The sequence below is a fragment of the Erpetoichthys calabaricus genome, chromosome 13 (assembly GCF_900747795.2).
Source record: "Erpetoichthys calabaricus chromosome 13, fErpCal1.3, whole genome shotgun sequence".
In the NCBI taxonomy this organism is placed as follows: domain Eukaryota; kingdom Metazoa; phylum Chordata; class Cladistia; order Polypteriformes; family Polypteridae; genus Erpetoichthys; species Erpetoichthys calabaricus.
Genome location: NC_041406.2, coordinates 57,604,344 through 57,613,924, shown reverse-complemented (window position 1 = coordinate 57,613,924; position 9,581 = coordinate 57,604,344). Strand labels below are relative to the sequence as shown.

Sequence of the window (9,581 nt, the reverse complement as noted above, 5' to 3'; positions counted from 1 at the left end):
ATCACACACGTGCGCATGGTAGGCAGCTAAAAGGCTTGAATAGTGACAATTCCATGTTTGACCAGGAGGTGGCGAGTTGCACTGACTTTTTCTCTCAATCCTCTGCAGACCATTCACAGGAAATTCCACAGGGTTCCTGCACCCATGATGACATCACTTCCTGCCCAGATGACATCACTTCCTGTCCAGACCTTTAAAGCCACCATCTTTGCCACATGTCATCAGTTCTGTTTTGGACTTTGAACCAGACACAATTCCACAAAATCCAACCCTTCTGCAGCCAGGGCATAATATATGGATGGCTGCCCCAATCCTTTTTATGTCTCCTGTCCATTCTTGTGACAGTACATATAAGAGGAGAGACATAGGGAAAGAGATAATGTGGATCCAAAAAAAAAATGACTTCAGCACCAACATGGGCACCACAGAACTTCACATTTTAATGGTTAAGGGAAGCAGAAATTGACAATGGTACAGTGGCCCTCAGGAGTTACAGCAGATGTGAGAGGAAAACAAATGTGAACACAATACAGACAAATATGACTTTAGCTGGAGGTGTGGAGCAGAGAAGGAATGAACATGCGTTTGTCCATTAAGGAGTCTGGACAGGCAAAATGGGAAAGCAGTTTCTGCACCCAATGAAAGGTGCTGACCATTGTGATCCCCAAGTTGGTGAAAAAAAGTTGGACTGACTTAAAGAACTTCTGACTGACTGATTGTACAGTCTGCGGTGGGTTGGCACCCTGCCTGGGATTGGTTCCTGCCTTGTGCCCTGTGTTGGCTGGGATTGGCTCCAGCAGACCCCCGTGACCCTGTGTTCGGATTCAGCGGGTTGGAAAATGGATGGATGGATGGATGATTGTACAGTGGATGGCAGAGTGGTTAGCATTGTTGCCTTCCGACTGCAGAATTCCAATTCAGACATTCTCTTTGCCGAGATTTCATGCTCTCTCTGGCTCTGTCCAAAAGATGTACAGGTAAGGTTGACTGGTGACACGAAGTGACACTGTGCTGGTTTGTGTACATGTGATAAACTGCCACTAACCCTGTAGTGACCAGCTTTGTCTCCTCTGACCCTCATTTGACTGAGTGAGGTTGAAAATGAATGGGTGGATACGGGAGTTCTTTTTGTGGATGGTCTGTTTTCATTACGCAAAAGAGAAATGAAGGCACTGCCTTCTGAGTTCTTCTGTTTATGTATTGTGACAGATAGAGGTCTCCGTGACCCCTTGAACCCTCAGACTCGACTCCAGACACCAGGTAAAAGTCCAATAATTATATTTATTTTAATAATAAAGTGCACAAAGCACCCTCCACTCCACAATACTCAAATAATAAATCAATAAACAATCAATAATCCTCCACACTCCCAGACACTTTGCCACCCTTCCTCCCAGCTCAGCTCAGTGTACTGGGCTTTCCTTTGTCCTTTTATAGCTCCTGACCCGGAAGTGGTTGCAAGCACAACCCACAAGTCCATTTCCTTCCGGGTCAGGGCAAACAGTCCTCTTCTTCATCCCGGGAGCACGTCGCTTCCTCCAGTCACGTGACTGAGACGCACTCCCGGGTTATAGGGCACGCAAGATCCCACTAGCCCCCCTACAGCGACTCCTGGCGGCCCCCAAGGTATCCAGCAGGGCTGTGTCACAACACTACAAAATCCATGAGGCCCTGCTGGAACTCGGGGCACGAATATGCTGTCCGGAGGGCTCCTCCTAGCGGCCTGGGGGTGGCGACCGGAGTCCATAGCCGGTCATCCATCACAGTATCCAATGGCAAGTTATGTTGATCAGAAGACTGCATTGGTGGCACCTACACTCTTAAAAATTCCGGTCCTTTAATGGCATTTTATGGTACTTTATTGGTTTTGTGTGGTTTCTCATAGAACTATAGCTTGACAAAGCACCATTTCATTTTGGGAAGGGTTCTTTGCAGATGAAACTGGCTTTTTGTGCTTTGAAAAACTTCCTAATATGTTGAAAAAAACCTGACAGATTACGAAAACCTGACTTTCATCTGTGTCAGAGTCATTTTAAAATCATGACCTATGTGTATTTCACAAATATGTTATCACTTATTTATGGTTATTTACTGTAAGGAGACTGTTACAGATTTAAATAAATAAATGTTCTTTCTGGGACCTGCATGTGGTGGGTATTTTGTGAACCAAAAATGGTTCCCCTATGGCAGCGTTTCTCAGCCTTTAAGTATTTGCGACCTGAGTTTTCATAACAGTATTAATCATGCCCCCCTAAAGTTTTTTTGAAAGGAGCCCACTAATACCAATTTGTTCTTTTTTAATTAATGATATATCATAGATGCATATTTTATTATACTTACTTAACTTTTAGCAACATTTATCTAACTCTATATTTATTTTTCTAGTATCAGAATGTAGTTTAAGTTCATTTGTTTTGGTTTCAATAGATGTTTTTTTTTCATATTTTCGATTCTTGTTTTCTTTTTTTCACATCTTCGTGCCCCACTAGGGGGCAGTTTGAGAACCACTGCCCTATGGCATCGCTCTAAAGAACCTCTCTGGCAACTTGATTTTTAAGAGTGTACTATCCGTTGGTCTCCTTGCTTAGTGCACAGAGTTTGCTTGTTTTCTCCTTGCTCATGTTGGCTTCTCCTATTTAATGGCTCATCCACACATTCTACTGATATTTCCATCCATCCATCCATCCATTATCCAACCCGCTGAATCCGAACACAGGGTCACGGGGGTCTGCCAGAGCCAATCCCAGCCAACACAGGGCACAAGGCAGGGAACCAATCCCGGGCAGGGTGCCAACCCACCGCAGGACACACACAAACACACCCACACACCAAGCACACATTAGGGCCAATATTTATAATGGGTTAAATGGTGACTCTAAATTGAAATGGGTAAGTTTGGTGTGTGTCACATTGTTTGCTATTGTACAGTGTTGTTCACCATTGGCTCCTATTTTGTCATAAAAGTTTCTTCCCATTCTAGTGAGAAGTCAAGCAAAATGGCTCCTTTTGCTTGACTTCTCACTACATCCATAATAGCTAACATGGTACACCATAGCACTACTTTCCATTCTACAAAATACATGGAGTAAATAGCAAAGAAAATAAAACTAATATATAAAGTATATACAGATATGGGTCTGAACAGTGTGCCCTCGGTGTTTATTGCTTGATTGGTGGATGATAACGGCAAATACAGCATGATATGGTCATGGTCACGGCGCTGTAGCTAATTTAGATGTAATAATCAATCCCTTAAGAGTGATATACTGTGACGTTGGTATACATGACACGTTGTATCCAGGGTCATCCAACTATCCCTCGGGTTTTAAAGCGCTTGCCCTGTCAACATTGCGGCAGTCGACTGCATGGCACATTTTATACTGCCAGTTGATCAAAGTTTACAGGCTTTCAGATAGCTCAGGACTAGCGGAGTATCCGGAGACAACTCACGCAAACTCGGGGACCAAGTGTCACCCTCGGAGATTGAACTCGAGCTTCTGAAGGTAAAAGCACCTGCGCTAACCACTGCGCCATCGTGTTCTCTAGAACTCAAAACCGGAATATTAAAAACATACTCGTATTTATACAATCGCGATGCAATCATCTTACAAACGCTGGTTTGCAGCCTTTCATTGTAGGTCCGCCAAGTGATACAGGAAAAAGCCGCGTCCATCAGGTCAAACGATCCGAGACTTCTTTTACTTTGCTATTCGTACTGTCGACTCCTTTCGAATCTCTAAGCAGCTAACGAGCCAAGGAGCTCCCTGTCCGGCCCCACGTGCGGCGGCAGATTGGACTGATTTGCGTGCGTCTCTGTCTTGTCACAATGCCCGCTCCCCCTCGCAGTTGTGAAAGTGATCCCGTTTGTTAGCTCAGACAGCCTCTCGTTCCTGCTTCCCAACTCCGTTGCTATTTTTAGCAAATCCTACTCGTGTCGCCACAGGCGCTGATCGCATCTTTCAGCCTCTGCAGTTTTCAAAACATTGCCCCCCTCTCGTCTTCTTTTAATTCCCTCCCAGCCCCTTTCTCGCTGTCCGTCTTTTCACACGTAACGATGGCAATATTTGCAAGATTGCTTCTACCGATTAGAATCTGAGGCCGGCTCTGTGAACCTGAAGGCTGGAGAGGTAAGTTAAACTCATCACCTTCGTAGAATTCGGGAATCCTGTTTTTCTGTGTTTTGCTGTTAGAAAAAAGTGGCTTTCGTTGCAGTGATTCCAGTTAACATGAGCGCCAACGATTTTGTCGAATATTTTGTTCATTTGTTTGCGATGTTACGCGTGACATTAAACGGGAGTTGGCAAGTTGTCTTAAGGGTGCAATTTTCGAAGCTGGATTTTTAAAAACGAATCGGAGTTGTGCGCCTATAGCATCAGAGTGAATCAGATGATGCGCGCGCGAGTAAAGGTGCGCTCTGCCGTACGATAGACATTGGATTGAAATGATGTGACCGCCGTGGACTGGACAGTTAAACACCTTAGAGGATGGGTAGGAGGCATTTCCAGATTTTGATAGTCCTGCAATCAAGGGCTTTATAGGTATAGACCGCTTAATTATTATTTCCCACCAAGATTAATTTGCCCCTCCATGGAATTCTAACTAGTCACCAGTTAAAATCTACGGATCAATATTGCGATTGTACATGTGAGCGCCCACTTGCAGCGGCTAAACACGTTCTAAGGTCGAATATTTGAACTGTTTCGAAATATCTTTTGATCACAGACAAATTGGGCTAGTTCTGGATGTGCACTGATAAGCCATTGTTGCTGCTGCTACCCGAGCACACAGAAGCGGCTTCTTCACACAAGTAGAGCAAATCTCAGATGGCGAAACGAAGAGTAGTTGAAACAAAATAAGTTGCTTCATCTGGGCTGTTTTAACTCATCTTTTTATTTGGGTGTTTAGCCAAAAAAAGAGTAGGTCGTATAATTAATTTCGATTGACAAAAGTGTTTGATTTTGCCTTCATTTTTTTTTTCTTTCTTTTTTTGCGTACACGATAATGACGCGCGTTTCAGTATCAGAAACATTCACATTTCACAGATCAGCAGTAGGGTTCACTTTCTTTAAAATACACGGAAAAAAATAACATTTTAGTTCCAAAGAGAAAACATTTGCCGGTCAGTTGCAGCAGGATTGTTTTGCAAACCATGAACAGAATTGATTAACATTTAACTGTGCAAACAAATGATCAGGCGATACGTGACTAAGGTGCAAAGCAGCCCTAGTGATCGAAAACCCGAAAATCGACGTTGTGTCCGTAAGAAGAGAGCCGCATTAACGGAATCGCCACGAGCGTCGCAGGTAAGTGTGCGAGTCGCCGGAATCGCTCGCGTTATACAGCTACAGGTGTCGGCACTAACGAGAAACGTGAGCAAATTCTACTTTTAATAAAGCAGTTGTACTTCCTAAACAGTACGCTCTATTTTAAGACGCCTTGTTTTGGTCGTTTTATTGTATATTACATCTGCCTGCCTTTATCAACTTGGATTTACATTTAAACATTACGCAAACGTAAATACACAAACCTATAAATAATGTCTTTGTCAGGTACAGTTTTTATTTTCCAAACTTTTGCATGCACAGTAAATTCTGAAGTACCTTTATTATTTAATGAACAATCTGGTAACCACTGCGCCGCTGTGCAGCACAAATACAACTTTTATGTTTTACAATTGGAGCTGACTGGTCTTAAAAGTACACAAAGAACACAGCAAATTATTGCTTAAAAGTAAATAAACCTGAATGAACAGAGCTTCATTTTCAAAACTAAAAAATATCAGTTCATAAAAAAAAAAAACATTACACCAGAGTATTTTATGTATTGGTTTCTGCCAATACTGATTTCTGTGGAGTGTGCATAACGGCACATAATGAAATGGTCTTCTCTGAACCACTTACTCTTCTTATACTGTATATACTTTTTTGCTGAGAATGTGCCCTTTCCTTTTCCTTTGCTTCAGCCAGATGCAATTTGAGACATAAAACTGCATTCTTGGTCAGAATCCATTTATAGTTGAAGAAAATAATGGTCTTATAAATTGTATTTCTTGGAAACCATGTAAGGACATGGCATTTTGGAGTACTTTAGCTTATTTTCTTTTAAGTTTTACATCAATCTGCTGGGAAGAACCTTTCACATCTATTTATCTGTACCCTCCCTGAGCAAATTATTGAGAACTGCTCTTTGCCTGCTTATCCATGCAGTTATCCATATGTCTTCTAAACCTACTTTATTCTGAGCAAGGCCGGGAAGCTGGAGCCTAACCCAGCAAGCACAGGGTGCAAGGCAGGAACACTCCTCAAACAGGGTGCTACTCCATCGCAGGGCGAATACACACACCACACACACACTTACACGAAGGCAAATTTAGGATTGCCAGTGCTTGCAAGTCTTTGGACTGTAGGAGAAAATCCAGGCAGACACTGGGAGAGCATGCAAACTCCACACAGAGAGGACATTGAGGACATGGGACATGGGCCCTGACAATTTTGTTGCAAGGCAGCACTGCTACCACTGCATTAACGTGCCTCCCATGCAATTATCTGATCAGTCAATTATGTGGCAGCAGTTCAATGCATTGTCACAAAAGCAGACCACAGACATCAAAAGGTTTGAGGCAGCCACCCATATATTGCGGCTTGACTGCTAATGGGTTGGTTGTGATGTTCACAGGTTTGAGTCCAAAACAGAACTGATTGTAAAATGAAAAGATGGCGGCTTTAAAGCCCAAGACAGGAAGTGATGTCATCGGTACTGGAACCAATAGCAACATCTTCTGGACTGGAAGTGACATAATCACTGGCACCGGAACAGGAAGTGATATCATCACTGGGACCCTGCAAGATTTCCCATGGAGGGTCTGCAGAAGATTGAGAAAGAGATTTAGTGTAGCTCATAACCCTCTGGTCTGGCGTGGTAGTACTATTCTTAAGGCCTTTCAGCTATCCCTTAATTGCATGTGTGTGACACTTAAAATCATGCAGATATAGGTTAGGAGCTTCAGTTAATGTTCACGTCAAACACCAGAATGGGGAAAAATGTGAGCTCATTGATTTCAAGCATAGTAAAATTGTCGGTAGAGACAGGCTGGATTGAGTATATCTATAACTGCTGATTTACTGGGATTTCCATGCAAAATGGCCTCAAGACTTTATTCCGAATGGTGCAATAAACATTGATTGAGCAAGCGGCAGTTCTGTGGACCGAACCACCTCGTTGATGAGAGAGGTAAAATGGAAAATAGCCATACTGGTTCAAATTACAGAAAGGTTATGATAACTCAGATAACCACTCTGTACAACTATGGAGGGGGGAAAACCATTTCAGAAGGCACAGCATGTTGAAACCTTGAGGCTGATTGGGTACGAAAGCAGAAAACCACGTCAAGTTCTACTCCTGTCAACCAAGATCAGAAATCTGAAGGTGCAGTGGGCACGGGCCCACCAAAACTGGCACAGTAGAACCCTGTAAAAACATAACCTGGTCTGATGAATCTTGATTACCGCTGAGGTGCACAGATGGTAGCGTCAGAATTTGGTGCCAACAGCACCAATCCATGCACCCAACCTGCCTTGTGTGAGCAGTCCAGGCTGATAGTGGTGGTGCTCTTATGGTGTGGAGAGAGTTTTGTTTGGCACACTTTGGGCCCATTAATATCAATCAGTCCTTGCTTGAGTGCTGCGGCCTATGTGAGTATTGTTGCAGAACATTTCTATCCCTTCATGGCTACAGATTGGCAGATAGATAGAGACAGTACTTTACTTGTCCTGAGAAATTTAGATTTTACAAAAGCCCATTAAATATTATACAATCCCCTCAAACACACAAGAATTAGAAAAAAAGAAAAAAAAGGATTTTGTCAAAATTATGTTTTATAAAATTTTTAAAGACTCAAAGTGTTGTCTGAAGTAGTCCTTCATGAATTTACATGATGTTATTGCATTCAAAAGAGAATTCATCAGAATGTCCTCTAAAAAGCTTTCTCTTTTTCTTTGTTTTTTGCTGCCCTGCACCGAAGTGTAAATCAAGCTGTCAGCTGGCAGCAGGTCTTCAATGTCTGTGATCATGTAATAATAGGCCTGTTTATCTATTTTATTGTTCTTTGTGTTCAACTGAATGCTTTGCTAGACCATCCACACCCTGCACAACTTTGTTTTGAAGAGCATCTCACACTTAACGACTGTGTGTGCTGAATCTTATTGCCTGGAGGGTGTCTAAGTACACCAGGGCTCCTCATCTCTGGTCCTGGAGGGCCGCAGTGGCTGCAGGTTTTCATTCTAACGCTTTTCTTAATTAGTGACATGTTTTTGCTGCTAATTAACGTCTTTTGAGTTCATTTTAATTGACTTGACTTTTAAGATTTGTTCCCCTGAATTTTTTTTATCATTGCTCTTAATTGCTTCATTTCTTTCCCAAACAGAAATGAAATGTGAAGTGAGTGAGCCAACAGAAGACAAACTAAGTCAAGGCCTCAAACTTCAACCGATTTCACTCCAAGCAGTTGCTTAATTGGGCACTGATTCTTGTTAATTAAACCCGTTCTTTAATTCCATTGCTTGTTGCTGCCCTCATTGTGCAATAGCAGACATTTCCGAAATTGTTGATTTTCTCTTTTCTAAGAGCACTGGTCGAGTGTTTTGTGGACCTGAGCAGATCAGCATTCCTGAGACCTTCTGCTTTCTTTATTTTCAGATACTGTCTAATATTTTCAGACACAGTTTGCTGGTCATGTTTTGGCTCATTTTGTATCTCACTATTGTTTGGCAGCTAATTAAGGAAAAAGAAACAATTAAAGGGTCTGAGTCTCCAAGAGCAAGTCAGTTAAAATGAATTCAAAAGAAGTTTATTAGCAGCAAAAACAGGTCACTAATTAAGAAAAGGGTTAGAATGAAAACCCGCAGCCACTGGGGCACTCCAGGACCGGAGTTTGAGAACCCTGGATCACACGAATAGAATCCACAAGGGGTAATAAATGAATACTTTTTACGACTTCTCAGCACAGCTTCAGATTTTCTATTGTGCCTCAAAAGAAGTGCAAGCTCAACACATTTTGGCAGCCAGTCCTTGTGGTACATCTTTCTTCTTTCACTCTCTGTCTTGGTACCACAAAGATGAGGTGTGCAGTAGACATTTGTGCTCTTTCCAGAACTCCAGAAGGCTCTTCTGTGATTGTGAGGAGCAGAATACCCATTTCCAATTGTTTTTTGAAGCTGCCATTGCCATTTTCTATTCTTATTTTTCCTCTATATTTGATTGGGCTCTTCTGTTTTGTGTGGGCAGTACGGTACTTCTAGTTGAGTGCTCATAGGTTGTCAAATCTCACACAAACTTGCAACAAAAAATCAAAACTTTACGATTTTGTTGTGTCTACACTCTTAAAAATAAAGGCACCAGAGTAATTCTTCAGCAGGGCAGTGCCATAGAGGAATAATTTTTGTTCCATAAAGAACCAGCCACATGAAGGTTCCATGGAGAACCTTTATTTAGATACGTAAGAGGCTCCATACAGAAAGTAACTGATTTGCAAAATGCCAATGGGTCATGATTTTAAAAGGACTCCTGAAGTGTAACACATTCTG

General features: G+C 42.3%; 1 protein-coding gene across 5 annotated transcripts in view; it reads left to right on the top strand.

The window, feature by feature from the left end:
• Positions 1 to 3,668: 3,668 nt before the first annotated feature.
• The window catches only part of LOC114664257 (histone deacetylase 9), a 714,055-nt gene continuing 708,142 nt past the window's right edge, over positions 3,669 to 9,581 (top strand). For 2 of the 5 annotated variants that reach the window (XM_051935474.1, XM_051935473.1), the window contains exon 1: positions 3,669 to 4,127. The gene's annotated coding sequence lies outside the window, so the exon portion shown is untranslated. The remainder of the gene's footprint in view (positions 4,128 to 9,581) is intronic. The other 3 variants (XM_051935477.1, XM_051935479.1, XM_051935480.1) reach the window with 3 other exon arrangements.